Genomic DNA, 18681 nt, shown 5'->3' on the forward strand with positions numbered 1-18681 from the left:
GATGGTCATGTTCTTGGAGTTCTGCAGTGGTTATAGGTATGATTTGAATATTGCAGGCGATATTCTAGTCGGAGGAACAGAATGTGTCAACGCGCCGAGCAGGAAGGATAGTTTTACGGTACGGAGATGTGTATGATAGGGAATAAGTGGGAACCCAGTTTGGACTGATTGGAAGAAGTCATTATTAGAAGTACTGTATTTGGCCGGGCGCGGTGGCTCACGCCTGTAATCCCAGCACTTTGGGAGGCCGAGGCGGGTGGATCACGAGGTCAGGAGATCGAGACCACGGTGAAACCCCGTCTACTAAAAATACAAAAAAAAATTAGCCGGGCGCGGTGGCGGGCGCCTGTAGTCCCAGCTACTCCAGAGGCTGAGGCAGGAGAATGGCGTGAACCCGGGAGGCGGAGCTTGCAGTGAGCCAAGATCGCGCCACTGCACTCCAGCCTGGGCGACAGAGCGAGACTCCGTCTCAAAAAAAAAGAAGTACTGTGTTTAATTCTAGTTTGTTATAAAATGAGCAACTTAAGCCATTTCACTCTTGAACGGGAAAGTCGCTTGATGAAATGATGATTTGGGAGAATTTATCAGTTTGCAGAGTGGGGGTGACTAGATATATGATTTATGCTGTAAGTATGTATATGGATATGTGATACTACAGCCTTCCAAGGTTGGCAGCTGTAGATAAGAGGGCTTGACTGTTGGACATCTTTGTGAACCTCCCTGATAGTAGCTTAAGTAAATAGAAAACAAAGGGTGAGATTTTTTTGTGATACTATCTCATGCCTTGTCTTTTTTCCAAGGATCTAGTTACTTGCCAGTTCTCAAACAATTTTATCTCCTCAACAAGTTGATAAAATGTGTCAAAAAATTCTATAAAAGCTATCAAAAGAGGACCAAAGCCCAGTAGGAATTTGGAGAAGGGAAAAAGCTTGGCAGCTGGTGAAAATTAAAGGAGGATGGCACAAAAGACATATTTTCAGTACTGTAACTATTTAATATGCTAACAGATAAAATAGCATTTTTTTTTTTTTACTCCCACTTAAGTAATGCCTATTCACCCACAGCTGTGGGAGTATAACTGGAGGCAGATGGGGATCCACAGTGAGGTATATGTTCAGCAGTGTTAGGCAATATACCAAAATAATGACTTCTGTTAATATTGGTTTGTATTTCATGCAATTCCCCCCAGTACCCATATGTACATTAGTAATTAACCCTTATGGATTGGAATAGACTTTGAGACTAAACCAGAAGAGATATTTAAGCATCCTGAGAAGACAGACAGATGGGATCTAGGAGGGCTGAGACCAAAATATCTGGTACTTAATCCGCATACCGTGGAGAAATAGAGAAAGTTTTCTAACCCAAGACTTAGTCTTCCTCATTTAAAAAATTTTCCTCCAGTAATATTCTGATGGCTCATTTATACGTATAGCATTTCGGTTTACCTGCACATACAACTTAGTATGAAAATACCTTTCACTGCAGTAAACATTGTGCTAAACTGCAAACTAGAGGTTAATGTACTGTAGTGCTTCCTTGCAGAGCCACTGAGAAGAACTACAGGATCTCTGATGGCTGTGATTTTAGGCCATGGACACTCAGAAAATTTACAGAAAAATTCCTATTCCCTCGCTGAAGTGTGGAATTAGAAAGCTACAAGACTTGACCAGGCGCAGTGGCTCATGCCTGTAATCCCAGCACTTTGGGAGGCCGAGGCGGGCGGATCACAAGGTCAGGAGATCGAGACCATCCTGGCTAACACGGTGAAACCCCGTCTCTACTAAAAATACAAAAAATTAGCCGGGTGTGGTGGTGGGCTCCTGTGGCTCCAGCTATTCGGGAGGCTGAGGCAGGAGAATCACTTGAACCTGGGAGGTGGAGGTTGCAGTGAGCAGAGATTGTGCCACTGTGCTCCAGCCTGGGTGATACAGCGAGACTCGGTCTCAAAAAAAAAAAAAAAAAATTGTTCATTGTCCAGGAAGAACTGAGGCATCAGAATAGAAACTAAGCCAAAGAAAAGGAAAATTAAATTCCTTTCATACTCCAGGTTATGGCTTGAGATTTATACTTGTTCTGAATGGTTCCTTGTGTTTTCTCTGTGAGTGTGTGTGTGTGTGTTTGTATGTGTGTGTATTTTTCTAAACTGTAGTTTGTTATATGAACCATTGCATATACTTTTATCTCCCTCAGTGCTTTAGAAGTTAGGCATTCTGATTTTAATTCTATTATGATTATTCACATTTTCTAAGAATCTCTGTCAAAACAATTATAAATTTTTAATTTACTCCCTTCTTTGTAAAAATAAAGAAATTTAACATTTTCATTTTTACTTTTATCTTCCTTTCTTTTCTTCACTCTGTGTTATATAATCTGGTATTTGAAACCTAAGTTATATTTTTAAAAATTTATCTTATACAGATGTGGTTAGACTGTGTCCCCACCCAAATCTCATCTTGAATTGTAGCTCCTATAATTCCCATGTGTTGTGGGAGGGCCCTGGTGGGAGATAATTGAGTCATGGGGGCAGTTTCCCCCATACTGTTCTCGTGGTAGAGAATATGTCTCATAAGATCTGATGGTTTTATAAGGGGAACCCCTTTCGCTTGGGTCTCATTCTCTCTTTCCTGCTGCCATGTAGGATGTGCCTTTAACATTCTTCCATGATTGTGAGGCCTCCCCAGCCACGTGGAACTGTGAGTCTGTTAAACCCCTTTTTCTTTATAAATTATCCAGTCTTGGGTATGTCTTCATTAGCAGCGTGAAAATGGAATAATACATGTACACTGTATATCTTCTTTATCTCTTGATCATTTTTCAAAGTTGCATTTATTGTTCTAGACTACATTAAAAGAATTTAGACTTAACCCTGTATCTAAAGCCAACTGTTGTTTCATACCCCTACTTCAAACTTTTATTTGAATTCTTATTTGGTTACAAAGGGGCTTACAATGTTTTTTGTTTTTCTTTTTTCATTTTTCCTGAGAAATACATATATTGCTTGTTTTCTGAGCGCGTGGATATTTGAAGCTGTCTCTTTCTTTTGTTCCCACATGAACTTCAGCTTGGCTGGTGATTAGTTCTTGGGTGTTACCTTTCTATTTTCCATGTAGACTTTTCTGTTGTTGTTTTCTGCTAGAGGAAAAACCTGAAACCAACCTTTTATTTTTTCTTTTCTAAAAAATTCTTTCTCCCTCTACCTATATGTTGGTTGTGCTTTTATACTATTCTTATGGTGTTATCTGTTACCACCCAAATATTGCCCAGGCATAGATCTCTTTTCAGTGATTATACCTGGGCTGCAGTGAACATTCAAACTGTGTATGTACTTTTATCCCTCCCTGAGGAGAGGTTTCTTCAGTTTTACTTTTCAGTAATAACTTTCATTCTTCTTTCTCAGTAATAACTGTAGTACTAAGTGGGCTTTCTATTTCTGGCTCCCATTTTCCATCTTTCTTTTTAACACTTTGGGAAAATATCCAAGTTAAATTCTATATAGTGGGGTAGGTGGACAATGAAAGATAAGTAAGTAAATACATAATACGTATAATCAACAGTGAAAAGACAGCCTGCAGAATGGGAGAAAATATTTGCAAACTATACATCTGACAAAGGGTTAATATCCAGAGTATATGAAGAAGTCAACTCAATAGCAAAAAAAAAAAAAAAAAAAAAAATCCAATTTAAAAATGAACAAAAGGCATGAATAGACATTTCTCAAAAGAAAACATGGTGATGACTAACAAATATATGAAAAAATGCTCAGCCAGGCACAGTGGCTCACACCTGTAATCCCACACCTTGGGAGGCCAAGCAGGTGGATTGCTTGAGCCCAGAAGTTCAAGACCAGCCATGGGCAACACGGCAGAACCCTGTCTCTACAAAAAATCACAATTGGCTGGGCAATGTGGCATACACCTATAGTCCTAGCTACTCAGGAGCCTGAGGTGGGAGGATCACTGGAGCCCAGGAGCTCAAGGCTGCAGTGAGCCGTGATCACACCACTGCACTCCAGCCAGGGTGACAGAGCAAGACTGTCAAAAACAAATACATAGATTTTTTAAAAATTTAAATAAAAATCACTAATCATAGGGGAAATGCAAATCAAAACCACAATGAGGTATCACCTCACATCTGTTAGAATGGCTATTATCAAAAAGACAAAAAATAACATGCCCCTGCAGATGTGGAGAGAAATACTTACACACTGTTGGTAAGAATGTAAATTAACTGGCCAGATGCGGTGCTCACGCCTGTAATCCCAGCACTTTGGGAGGCTGAGGTAGGCGGATCCCGAGGTCAGGAGGTCATGACCACCCTGGCCAACATGCTGAAACCCCATATCTGCTAAAAATACAAAAACATTAGCCAGGCGTGGCGGCACATGCCTGTAGTCCCAGCTAAACCTGGGAGGCAGAGGCTGCAGTGAGCCGAGATCGCACCACTGCACTCCAGCCTGGGCAACACAGTGAGACTCCGTCTCAAAAAATAAATAAAAGAATGTGAATTACTCTAGCTGTTGTAGAAAACAGTATAGAGATTCCTCAAAAAATTAAAAACAAAACTGCCATATGATACCACAATCCCAAGCCTGGGTATATATCTGAAGGAAGTAAAATCAGTATGTTGCAGAGATATCTGCACACTCGTGTTTATTGCAGCACTGTTCACAAGAGCCAAGATATGGAATCAACCTAAGTGTCCATCAGTGGATGAACGGATAAAGAAAATGTGGTATATACATACAATGGAATACTATTCAGCCATTAAAAGGAATGAAATCCTGTCATTTGTGGCAACATAGATGGACCTGGAGAACATTAAGTGAAACAAGCCAGGCACAGAAAGACAAATATCACATGATCTCATGCATGTGTAGAATCCAAAGGAGTTGATCTCCTAGAAGTGGGAAATAGAATGGTGGTTACCAGAGGCTGGGAAGAGATTAATCAGTGTGTACAAAGTTACAGTTAAGAGGAATAAAGTCTGGTGGTTTCTTGCACAGTAAGATGACTGTGGTTAACAACATTGTTTCAAAATGGCTAGAAAAGATTTTGATTGTTCTCACCACAAAGAAATGGTAAATACATGAGGTGATGGATTTGCTAAATAATATTAAAATATCACCACATCCCATAAATATGTAAAATTGTTATGTGTCAAAAATGAAACAAAAATATATAATGTTGGGTAGTATTAAGTGCTATGATGACAAGTAAAGCAAGTTTGGCATAATTTTGGGAGTTGGTATTTTAGGTTAAGGTAAAGCTAGTTACTTTTGTTATGTTTATGAATTCCTAGGCCTCTTCTTGACAAACACTGAGGTTCTCAAACATTGGCAAACACAAGTCACATTAGGTAAACATACAAATTCTTGGCCTTAGTTCCATATATTTTATTCTGAACAAATAGCCCTTAAGTCAAAATTGAGAAACTGATTAGTAATAAGTTTTTACACTTCAAGTATTTCCTCATTCTGAACAAAGGATGTCGACATGTATTTACACACTTGAATGTTTCGACACTACCATGTGATGTGATTTTACTTTTTTTTTTTTTGTATTTCAGCTTTGAGTATCATGTATTCTATTTTCAATCTGTTGTTTATGGCCTAGACTCAATGCAATAAGTTTAAGGGGTTTTCTCTCTGAAGCACAAAATACCTTTCTACTCTAAAAAGCAGGGATGGGAAGAAGATAAACCAGACTCAGATATTATGATTTTCTTCACTCGTCCCTGGTATGAGTTTTATGAAAACATTTGTAACCCAATCACAGCTATCTTTCCCCTGAAACAACACATGCTTTAGACTGAATTGCTTATAGTTCTAGGTATGAGAAAGAAACATCAAAATGTTATACCACAATGTATATCATTTATTGTTGCATTATATTCTATCATCATAATTTTTATTAATGTAAGCTTATTGAGTTCAAATGCCTTGTTAGCCTTATTTTTCCTCCTTCCCATCCTTTCTTTTTTTCCTCCTCAGTTCTTTCCTCTCTTTATTTCTTTTGAGAATGTAGTTTTTTTTCTTAAAAAATGCCATAGAAAAAATACTAGAATGAATATCTCATGCTGTTAATAGTTATCAGTAGTAACTTGGGGGAATGTAGTGTTTGTTTTGTTAGTTAAATATCCTTTTTTTTTTTTTGAGATGGAGTCTTGCTCTTGTTGCCCAGGCTGGAGTACAATGGCACGATCTTGGCTCAGTGCAACCTCTGCCTCTTGGGTTCAAGCAACTCTGCCTCAGCCTCTTGAGTAGCTGGAATCACAGGAACACGCTAACACGCCCGGCCAATTTTTGTACTTTTAGTAGAAACGGGGTTTTGTCATGCTGGCCAGGCTTGTCTTGAACTCCTGGCCTCAGGTGATCCATGCACCTCAGCCTCCCAAAGTGCTGGGATTACAGGCGTGAGCCACCACGTCCGGCCTGAATCACTATCCTTTTATGAAAATACCTTCACATGAGCTGAGGAACCCAGATGAGAAATTGTGGCACCTAGATGTAGCAGAGAATTAAGAAAAGACACATTGAAGATAGTAGGAAAGAGTCAATCCTTTCCCAAGCCTGGCTAGCACAGAGCTGAGACATATGGTCCAGGTGGGGAAAGGAGAGTGAAGTGCCAGCTTTGCTACAGACTCCAGCACCAGGCCTGCCACAATGAAACTTCCATGGCTCTAGGCTGATACCCATGCACTGAGACTCCAAGATCACCCAATGCTAGGCTAATCTCCATGGCCCCTAGATCCATGCCCACTGCATTCCTCATGTTGGTCCCCATAGTTTCAGGCACCAGGCTCCAACACCAGATTGGTCCCTACAGCCCCAGACTCCAGGTTGGCACCAGTGGATATAGGCTTTAGGTCCACTCACTGCTGGTCCCTACAGCCCCAGGTTCCAGTGAACACAGGTTCCAGGCCTGCTCCAACAGACCCAAGGTCCAGGTCTACCCAAGTAGACCCTGGCATCAGAACTACCCCAGAGGGCCTAGCCTACAGGCTACCACCCACAAACCCAGCCTCCATGATGGCCTCTGAAGAATCAGGCTTTAGGTTTTCCCTGGCACCAGACTAGACTGCTAGACTGATGTTCCACTTTTGTCCTCATGGACCCAGGCACCAGGCCCATCTCAGTACTAGGCAGGCCCCTGTCCTGTGAACACAGGCTCCAAGCCAGACCCTGTGGACCTAGATGCCCAGCACACCCACCTACCTATCTGGTCACCAGCCCTGTCTCTGAGGGCACCAGCAGCAAGGCCACCCATAAAGCCCACAGATGACCTACCCAGAGTCTTGATAGGGTGACTGTGAGCAGCATTCCCTGCTGAATCCAGTCTATAAAGACTGGAATGAGCGCCTGCATTTCAATAATGCAAGGAAGATGAATAATCAGGGAAACATGATACCACCAAAGGACCAAACACCAGTAAACAACCCTAAAGAAATGAAGATCTATGAACATCCTGAAAAAGAATTTGAAATAATTCTTAGAAAAGCTCAGTGACTGCTGGGCGTGGTGGCTCACACCTGTAATCCCAGTACTTTGGGAGGCCGAGGCAGGTGTATCACAAGGTCGGGAGATCAACACCAGCCTGGCTAACATGGTGAAACCTTGTTTCTACTAAAAATACAAAAAAAAAAAAAAAATTAGCCAGGCATGGTGGCACACACCTGTAGTCCCAGCTACCTGGGAGGCTGAGGCAGGAGAATCTCTTGAACCCAGAAGGCAGAGGTTGCAGTGAGCTGAGATTGCACCACTGCATTCCAGCCTGGGCAACAGAGTGAGACTCTCAGAAAAAAAAAAAGAGCCCAGTGACCTACAAGAGAGCTCAAATAGGCAGCTTTATAAATAATATTAGGAAAATAGTAAACAAACAAAATTAGAAATTTGACAAAGAGATAGAAACCATAAAAAGAACTAGGTAAATTCCGAAGCTAAAAAACACAATGACTGAACTGAAGAATTCCACAGAGAGCTCCAACAACAAAATCAAGCAGAAGAAGTATCCGTGAACCTAAAAATAGGTCATTTAAAATTGCCCAGTAAGAGGAGAAAAAAGAGAAAGAATAAAAAAGAGTAAAGAATATCTATAAGACTTAAGGGTCACCATCAAGTGAACTAATTAATGCACTATGGAAGCTCCAGAAGGGGCAGAGAAAGGGAAAGGGGCAGAAAAACTTAATGACAGAAAGCTTTCCAAATCTCAAGAGGGAACTAAACATCCAGATCCATGAAAGCCAAAAAATCCTAAATAGATTAAATACAAAGAGATCTTCACCAAGACACACAGCAATTAAATTTTCTAAAGTCAAAGACAAATGCAAAAGCTGCAAGAGAAGAGCAACTTCTATAAGGCTATTAACAGATTTCTCAGCAGAGACCTTGCAGGCCAAGAGAGAATGGCCTGCAAGGTGCTAAAAGAAATAAACTGCCAGTGAGGACTACTATACCTGGCAAGGCTGTCCTTCAGAAATGAAGGACAAATAGGGAGTTTCCCAGACATAACAAAGGTGTTCTTACCCCTAGACCTGCCTTACATGAAATGCTAAAGGGTGTTCTTCAGGTTGAAAGGGCCCTAAAAAACAATATGAAAACACAGGAAAGTATAAAACTCAGTGTAAAAGTAAGAACATAGTTAAATTCAGAATACTCTAATTCTATAACAGTGATGCATAAGTCACTTTTCACTCTAGTGTAAAATTAAAAAATAATTATAATAATTTGTTCATGGAAACACAATATATAAAAGTTGTAAATTGTGACACCGATAGCACAAGATGTAGGAGAAGTTAAAGTATAGACTTTTGTATGCAGTAAAAGTTAAATTGTTCGAGCTTAAAATAGACTTATAACTATGATCTTTTGTATAAGTCTCGATAACTCCAAAGTAAAAAACTGTAATAGATACACAAAATATAAAGAAAAAGAAAAGCAGTCTACCAATATAAAAACATATATGTAGGAAGGGCCAGGTGCGGTGGCTCACGCCTGTAATCTCAGCACTTTGGGAGGCCGAGGTGGGTGGATCACCTGAGATCGGTAGTTCAAGACCAACCTGGCCCACATGGTGAAACCCCACCTTTACTAAGACTACAAAAATTAGCCAGGCATGGTGTCATCTGCTTGTAATCCTAGCTACTCAGGAGGCTGAGTCAGGAGAACTGCTTGAACCCAGGAGGTAAGGATTGCAGTGAGCCAAGATCGCACCACTGCACTCCAGCCTGGGCAGAAGAGTGAGACTCCGTCCCACTCCCCACCACCCAAAAAAAATCACATAGGAAGACATCAAGAGGAAGAATGGAATAAAGAAATTACAAAACAGTCAAAAAGAAAATAGTAATTCCTTACCTATCAATAATTACTTTAAATGTAAATTAAATTCTCCAACCAAAAATACAGTGGTTGAATGGATGCAAAAACAAATAAAATTCAACTATATACTCTCTCTAAGAGTTTCATTTTAGCTTTAAGGACACACATAGTCTGAAAATAAAGAGATGAAAAAAATATTCTGTGTAATCAGTAACCAAAAGAAAACAGGGAGGCTAAACTTATGTCAGACTACATATATGTATATGTATAATATACATACATACGTATATACATATATATGTGTGTGTGTGTATATATATATATATATACTTTTTTTTTTTTTTTTTTTGAGATAGGTTCTTGCTCTGTCGCCCAGGCTGGAGTGCAGTGGTGCAGGCTCGGCTCACTGCAAGCTCCGCCTCCCGGGTTCATGCCATTCTCCTGCCTCAGCCTCCCGAGTAGCTGGGATAACAGGCACCTGCCACCATGCGAGGCTAATTTTTTGTATTTTTAGTAGAGATGGGTTTTCATCATGTTAACCAGGATGGTCTCGATCTCCTGACCTTGTGATCCGCCCGCCTCGGCCTCCCAAAGTGTTGGGATTACAGGCGTGAGCCACCGTGCTGGCATTTTTTTTTTTTTTTTGAGACAGAGTTTCACTCTTTCGTCCCAGCCTGGAGTGAAGTGGCGCGATCTTGGTTCACTGCAACCTCTGCCCCCCGAATTCAAGTGATTCTCCTGCCTAAGCCTTCCAAGTAGCTGGGATTACAGTTGTCCGCCACCACAGCTAGCTAATTTTTGTATTTTTAGTAGATACGGGGTTTCGCCATGTTGGTCAGGCTGGTCTCAAACTCCTGACCTCAGGTGATCCACCCACCTTGGCCTCCCAAAGTGCTGGGATTACAGGCGTGAGCCCTGGTGCCCGGCCATGTCAAGTAACTTTTTCAAACACAGTGATATAAAACTAGAAATCAGTAACGAGGCAAATTGGAAAATTTGCAAATATATGAAACTTAAGACACTACTGATGGGTTACAAAAGAAATTTTACAGTAGAAAAAAATAATATTGAGACAAAGAAAATGAAAAAAAAATTATGGGATACAACAAACACAGTTCTAAGAGGGGAGTTTATAGAGACAAATGAATGCCTATATTAAGAAAAGAGGAAGATCTCGAATAACCTATCTTGACGCCACAGGGAACTAGAAAAAGAAGAAGCTAAGCCTAAAGTTACAGAAAAAAGGAAATAATAAAGATCAGAGCAGAAATAAAGGAAATGGAGATGATAAAAATAACAGAAAAATATCAAAGAAACAATTGTTTTTTTGAAAAGATAAACAAAAATTGACAAACTTTAGCTAAACTATGAAAAAAAGAAGACTCAGCATCATAAATGAAAGAGAAAGCATTATAACAGATACAGAAATATAAAGGATCCTAAGAGAGTATTATAAGCAATTATACAACAATATATTGGGTAACCTGAAGAAATAGATAAATTTCTAGAAATATACAATCTACTAAGATTAAATCATGAAGAAAGAGAACATTTGAACAGAACAATAATGAGAGGTTAAATTTATAATCAAAAAGCTACCAACAAAGAAGAATCCAGGACAAGATGGCTTCACTGATTCTACCAAACACTTAAAGAAGAATTAATGCTAATTGCTCTTTGTCAGAAAATTAAAGAGAAGACAAGACTTCCAAACTCATTTTATGAGGCCAGCATTACTCTGATAAAAAAGCCAGGGAAAGAAAAAAGTATAAGCCAATATCCCTGATACAGTCTCAACAAATTAGGTACGGAAGGTGTCTTGGTTTGTTTTCTCTTGCTTATAACAGAAACTGAAACTGGGTAATTTATGAAGAAAAGAAATTTATTTCTCACAGTTATGGAGGCTGAGAAGTCCAAGGTCAGGGTGGTGTATCTGGTGAGTGCCTTCTTGCTGGTAGGAACTCTGTAGAGTCATTAACCAACACAGAACATCGCATGGTGAGGAGCTGAAGATGCTAGCTCAGGTCTCTCTTCCTTTTTTTATGAAGCCACCCGTCTTACTCCCGTGAAAATCCATTAACCCATTAATTCATAAATGAATTAGTCTATTCATGAGGGCTCTGCCCCACCTCTCAGTATTGCCACAGTGAGGATTAAATTTCACCATGAGGGCCCAGATGCGGTGGCTCACGCCTGTAATCCCAGCACTTTGGGAGGCTGAGGCAGGTGGATCATGAAGTCAGGAGATCGAGACCATCCTGGCTAACACAGTGAAACCCCATCTCTACTAAAAATACAAAAAATTAGCCAGGCATGGTGGCAGATGCCTGTAGTCCCAGCTACTTGGGAGGCTGAGCCAGAAGAATGATGTGAACCTGGGAGACGGAGTTTACAGTGAGCCGAGATCACGCCACTGCACTCCAGCCTGGGTGACAGAGCGAGACTCCATCTCAAAATAAAATAAAATAAATTTCACTATGAGTTTTGGAGGGAAACAATATTCAAACCATAGCAGAAGGAGTGTATCTCAACATAATAAAGACCACATGGGACGAGTTCACAGCTAATATGTCATATTAAATAGTGAAAAACTGATAGTTTTTCTTCTAAGATCAGGAACAAGATAAGGGTGTCCACTCTTGCCCCTTCTATTCAATATAATACAGGAAGTCCTAGCCACAGCAATTATGGGGGAAAATAAAGACAAACAGATTGGAAAAGAAGGAGAGAAATTGTCTGTTTGCAGATAACATAATCTTGTATATAGAAAACCCTAACAACTCCACCAAATAACTCTCAGAACTAACACACGGATTCAATAAAGTTACAGAATAAAAATCAACATGCAAAAATCAGTTCCTTTTTTTTTTTTTTTTTTTTTTTTTGAGACGGGGTCTCACTCCGTTGCCAGGCTGGAGTGCAGCGGTGTGATCTGAGCTCACTGCAACCTCCCTCCTGGGTTCAAGCAATTCTCCTGCCTCAGCCTCCTGTGTAGCTGGGACTACAGGTGTGTGCCACCATGCCCGGCTAATTTTTTGTATTTTTAGTAGAGGCAGGGTTTCACTATGTTAGCCAGGATGGTCTCGATCTCCTGATCTCGTGATCCACCCGCCTCGGCCCCCCAAAGTGCTGGGATCATAGGTGTGAGCCACTGCGCCTGGCCAATCAGTTGCATTTTTATTCAGTAACAATGAGCTATCAATAAAAAGAAATTAACAACACAATCCCGTTTGCAATAGCATCAGAAAGAATAAAATAGGAATAAGTTTAACCAAGGAGATGAAATATCTGTACACTGAAAATGATAAAACATTGATGGATGCTGTTGAACAAGACACAAGTAAATGGAAACATATTTCACTTTCATGGATTGGAGATACTAATATTGTTAAAATGTTCATACTAAGAGTAATCAGGAGATTCAGTACAATTCATATCAAAATTCCAATGGCATTTTTTCACAGAAATAGGAAAAGCAATCCTAAAATTTGTATGGAACCACAAAAGCCTCAAATAGCAAAAGCAATCATAGGCAAAAAGGAATAAAGCAAGAGGCATCACACTACTTTATTTCAAAATGTACTACAAAGCTAACATAATCAAAACAGAATGGCGCTGATATAAAAATGCACATGTAAACCAATACAACAGAAGTGAGAGCCCAGAAATGAATCTACGCATTTTTGGTCAATTGATCTTTGACAAAGATACCAAGAAGACACAATGGGAAAAGGGCAATCTCTTTAATAAATGGTGTTGGGACAACTAGATAATCACATACAGAAAATAAAATTGGACCTTTATCTCATACCATATCCAAAAATGAAATTAAGATGGATTAAATACTTAAATGTAACACGTGAAACTGTAAAACTAAGAGGAAAAATAAACAGAAAAAGAAAAAAGTCTTCTTGATATGGGTTTAGGTTGTGGTTTTTAAAAAATATAACCCCAAAGGACAGGCAACAAAAGCAAAAGTAGACAAATGGGACTGCATCAAAATAAAAAGCATCTATCTGCACAACAAAGGCTCAATAGAGTGAATAGACCAGCTGTGGAATGGGAGACAATATTTGCAAACCATACTTCTTATAAGGGGTAAATATTCTAGTTTATAAGGAAATTGAGCCTCCCACTGCCACCACCGCTGCCGCCCAGAGACTGCTGAGCCCTTGTTGGTCTGCCATCACCACCCACTCCAGAAACAGAACATCCAGTCATGGATAAAAATGAGCTGGTTGAGAAGGCCAAACTGGCCCAGTAGGCTGAGAGATATGATGACATGGCAGCCTGCATGAAATCTGTTAACTGAGCAAGGAGCTGAAATTGTCCAATGAGGAGAGGAACCTTCTCTCAGTTGCTTCTAAAAATGTTGTAGGAGCCTATAGGTCATCTTAGAGGGTTGTCTCAAGTATTGAACAAAAGACAGAAGGTGCTGAGAGAAAACAGCAGGTGGCTCGAGAATACAGAGAGAAAATTCAGACACAGCTAAGAGATATCTGCAATGATGTACTGTCTCTTTTGGAAAAGTTCTTGATCCCCAGTGCTTCACAAGCAGAGAGCAAAGTCTTTTATTTGAAAATGAAAGGAGATTACTACCGTTACTTGGCTGAGGTTGTTGCTGGTGATGACAAGAAAGGGATTGTGGATCAGTCACAACAAGCATACCAAGAAGCTTTTGAAATCAGCAAAAAGGAAATGCAACCAACACATCCTATCAGACTGGGTCTGGCCCTTTACTCCTCTGTGTTCTATTACGAGATTCTGAACTCCCCAGGGAAAGCCTGCCCTTGGCTGGGCCCAGTGGCTCACGCCTGTAATCCCAGCACTTTGGGAGGCCGAGGCAGGTGGATCACGAAATCAGGAGTTCAAGATCAGCCCGGCCAATCTGGTGAAACCCCGTCTCTACTAAAAATACAAAAATTAGTGGGGTGTGGTGGTGGGTGCCTGTAATCCCAGCTACTCGGGAGGCTGAGGCAGGAGAATTGTTTGAACCCGGGAGGTGGAGGTTGCAGTGAGCCAAGATCACGCCATTGCACTCCAGCTTGGGTGACAGGGGAAGACTCCATCTGGAAGGAAGGAAAGATGGAAGGAAGGAAGGAAGGAGGAGGGAGGGAGGGAGGGAGGAAGGAAGGAAGGAAGGAAGGAAGGAAGGAAGGAAGGAAGGAACGGATAGAGGGAGGGAGGGAGGGAGGGAGCTGTCTCTTGCAAAGACAGCTTTTGATGAAGCCATTGCTGAACTTGATATATTAAGTGAAGAGTCATACAAAGACAACACGCTAATAATACAATTACTGACAGACAACTTGACATTGTGGACATCGTATAGCCAAGGAGACAAAGCTGAAGCAGGAGAAGGAGGTGAAAATTAACCGGCCTTCCGACTTTTATCTGCCTCATTTTAAAATTTACATAGTAGATCATTTGTCATATATGCTGTCCCACAGATAGTTTTTTGTTTACAATTTGTGAGAGGTTTATGTTACTTCTATTTGAATTTCTGTATTTCCCATGTGGTTTTTATGTTTAATATTAGGGGAGTAGAGCCAGTTAACATTTAGGGAGTTATCTATTTTCATCTCGAGGTGGCCACTATGGGGATGTGGAATTTTTATACAAGTTATAAATGTTAGGCATAGTACTTTTGGTACATTGTGGCTTCACAAGGGCCAGTGTTAAAACTGCTTCCATGTCTAAGCAGAGAAAACTGTGTACGTATTGGTTTGTCCTAGTGGGGAATAAAAGGGATCATTGGTTCCAGTTATAGGTGTAGTAATTGTGGGTACTTTAAGGTTTGGAGCACTTACAAGGCTGTGGTAGAAACAGATATCCCATGGATACCACGTGTTAAACCATGTATAGCTGTGGAATACTCAGTCTCAATGTGCACACTTTTGACTACGGCTGCAGAAGTGTTCCTTTAGACAAAGTTGTGACCCATTTTACTCTGAATAAGGGCAGAAACGGTTCACATTTCATTATTTGTAAAGTTACCTGCTGTTAGCTTTCATCATTTTTATTACACTCATTTTATTTGTATTTAAATGTTTTAGGCAACCTAAGAACAAATGTAAAAGTAAAGATGCATGAAAAATGAATTGCTTGGTGTTCAGTACTACATATATATCAAGCACAGCAATAAAACAACAACAACAACAAAAAACATGTATTTAACTTTGTTTAGGTTTTTTTGCTTTTGTGGTTTTTCTTGATACTTGCCTAACATGCGTGTGCTGTAAAAATAGTTAACAGGGAAATAACTTGAGATGATGGCTAGCTTTGTTTAATGTCTTATGAAATTTTCAAGAACAGTCCAAGGATAATTGTTAAGAAGATGTGTATTAAATTCATGTCAGTGGAATAAAAGTTTTATGAATGCACTTTTCAACTACTTTCTCTACAGCTTTTCATGTAAATTAGTCTTTTGGTTCTGAAACTTCTCTAAAGGAAATTGTACATTTTTTGAAATTTATTCCTTATTCCCTCTTGGCAGCTAATGGGCTTTTGCCAAGTTTAAACACAAAGTTTATCATAATAACAAAAATACTACTAATATAACTACTGTTTCCAACCGTGTCCCATTATCCCATCTCCTCCTCCCCACCCTGAAAAAAATGAGTTCCTGTTTTTACTGGGAGGGGGGAGATTGATTGGGAAAATAAGTAATATGTTCTGTTTAAATTTTGGTATATGGCATTTTCTAACTTAGGAAGCCACGATGTTCTTGGCCCATCATGACATGGGGTAGCATTATCTATAAGTTTTGTGCTTCCAAATCACTTTTTGGTTTTTAAGAATTTCTTCATACTCTTAGAGCCTGCCTTCGATTTTGATCCTTTATTCTATTTGTCAGGTGGCACAAGATTACCTTCCTTTTTTAGCCTTTTGTCTTGTGACCAACCATTCCTACTTGGTGGCCATGTACTTGGAAAAAGGCCGCATGATCTTTCTGGCTCCACTCAATGTCTAAGACACCTTGCTTCCTTTGCTTGCATCCCACAAACTATTTCCCTTATCCTATTTACTGCAGCATATCTCTCCTTAGTTGATGAGATTGTGTTTATCTCCCTTTAAAACCCTACGTATCCTGAATGGCCTGTCATTGTCTGTCTTTCAAATCCTTTCTCTTTCTCTTCCTCTATTCACTAAATAATGATGGGGCTAAGTTATACCCAAAGACACTTTACAAAATATTTCCTCAGTACTTTGCAGAAAACACCAAACAAAAATGCCATTTTAAAAGAGGTGTATTTTTTCTACACCTCTTTAGAATGTAAGCTTCTTTTCTACACCTTTTTAGAATGTAAGCTTCTCAAGAGCAGGGACAATGTTTTCTATATGTTCTATTGTGCCTAGTACAGTGTAAATGCTCAATAAATATTGATGATGGGAGGCATTGAGTCTTGATGATATGGGTGAGAAACTGAAATCCACCCCCCAAAAAATTCTGGTATGTAAGGAAATCAAATAATAGCAAAAAAGCAAGTAATCTGATTGTAAAATGAGCTAAGGTCTTGAAAAGACTTTTCTCTAAAGAAAACATACAAATGGCCAACATGTATGTGAAAAAATGCTCAACATTGCTAATCATCAGTGAAATGAAAATCAAAACCACAAGAATCTATCACCCCACACCTGTTAAAATGGCTATCATCAAAAACACAAAAAATAACAAGTGTTGGCAAAGATGTGGAGAAAAGGAAACTCTTATACACTGTTGGTGGGAATGTAAATTACAACAGCCATATGAAAAACAATATATGGAAGTTCACGAAAAAATTAAAAATAGAATGATCTTATGATCCAGCCATTTTTTTTTTTTTTTTTTTTTTTTTTTTTTTTTTTTTTTGAGACGGAGTTTCACTCTTGTTGCCCAGGCTGGAGCGCAATGGCACAATCTCGGCTTACTGCAGCCTCCGCCTTCCCAGGTTCAAGTAATTCTCCTGCTTCAGCCTCCCGAGTAGCTGAGATTACAGGCATGCACCACCACGCCCAGCTAATTTTGTATTTTTAGTAGAGACGGGGTTTTTCCCATGTTGAGGCTGGTATCGAACTCTTGACCTCAGGTGATCCACCTGCCTCAGCCTCCCAAAGTGCTGGGATTACAGGTGTGAGCCACCGTGCCCTGCCTGATCTAGCATTTTTACTTCTGAGTTTTAAAAACCTATAGTATATACACAAAAGGAAGTAAAATGTATTTTCTTTTTTTTTTTGACGGAGTCTTGCTCTTACCATCCAGGCTGGAGTGAAGTGGCATGATCTCGGCTCACTGCAACCTCCGCCTCTCAGATTCAAGCGATTCTCTTGCCTCAGCTTCCCGAGTAGCTGGGACTACAGTTGCCCACCACCATGCCCAGCTAATTTTTGTACTTTTAGTAGAGACGGGGTTTCGCCATGTTGTTCAGGCTGATCTCGAGCTCCTGACCTCTGGTCATCCATCCGCCTCGGCCTCCCAAAGTGCTGGGATTACAGGCGTGAGCCACCTGACCCGGCCTTATTTTCTTTATTCGAAGGAAATAGAATCAGTATGTCAAAGAGATATCTGTAGCATCATTCACAATAACTAAGATATGGAATCAACCTAAGTGTCCATTCAGGGATGAATGGATAAAGAAGACGTGGTATATATGTACAATAGAATAGTATTTAGGCTTAAATAATAAGAAAATCCTGTTATTTTCAACAACATGAGGGAACTTGGCAACATTATACTAACTGAAATAATCCTGGCAGAGAAAGACAATACTGTATGATATTACTTATATGCAGAATCCAAAAAAGTTCAACTCATAGAAGCAGAGAGTAAAATAGTAGTTACCAGGGGCTACAGTGGGGATAAGGTGGAAGAAAATGTAGAGATGTTGGTCTAAAGGTACAATATTTCAATTAGGATGAATAAGTTATGGAGATCTATTGTACAGCATGGTGACCATAGTTAATAATGTATAGTTGAAAATTGCTAAGAGAGTATATCTTAAATGCTGTCACCACAAAAAAAAGATAAATATATGCAGTGCTAAATATGTTGATTACTTTGGTTTAAACATTTCACAGTGTATACATATATTAAAACGTCACATTGTACACCATAAATATATACAATTTTTGTCAATTATAGCTTAAAAAGCCAGAGGGAAAAAAAAGACAATCTTTGAAATGAATGAAAACAAAAACCCAACACAACAAAAAAATTATGGGATATGGCTAAAACAATGGTTAAAGGGAGAATTTATAGCTGTAAATATCTATTAAAAAAAGAAAAAAAATCTCCAATCAATAATAAGACCTCCAATTTAAAGACACTGAAGACAAAACAGTCAACTAAATCTAAAGCAAGCAGAAGGAAGGAAATACACAAGATTAGG

General features: G+C 39.6%; 1 pseudogene; it reads left to right on the plus strand.

The window, feature by feature from the left end:
- The first annotated feature begins 13221 nt into the window (after window positions 1-13221).
- Window positions 13222-14889, plus strand: LOC100581977 (annotated as a pseudogene).
- The last annotated feature ends 3792 nt before the right edge of the window (window positions 14890-18681 follow it).

Source organism: Nomascus leucogenys, chromosome 3 (genome assembly GCF_006542625.1).
Source record: "Nomascus leucogenys isolate Asia chromosome 3, Asia_NLE_v1, whole genome shotgun sequence".
Taxonomy (NCBI): domain Eukaryota; kingdom Metazoa; phylum Chordata; class Mammalia; order Primates; family Hylobatidae; genus Nomascus; species Nomascus leucogenys.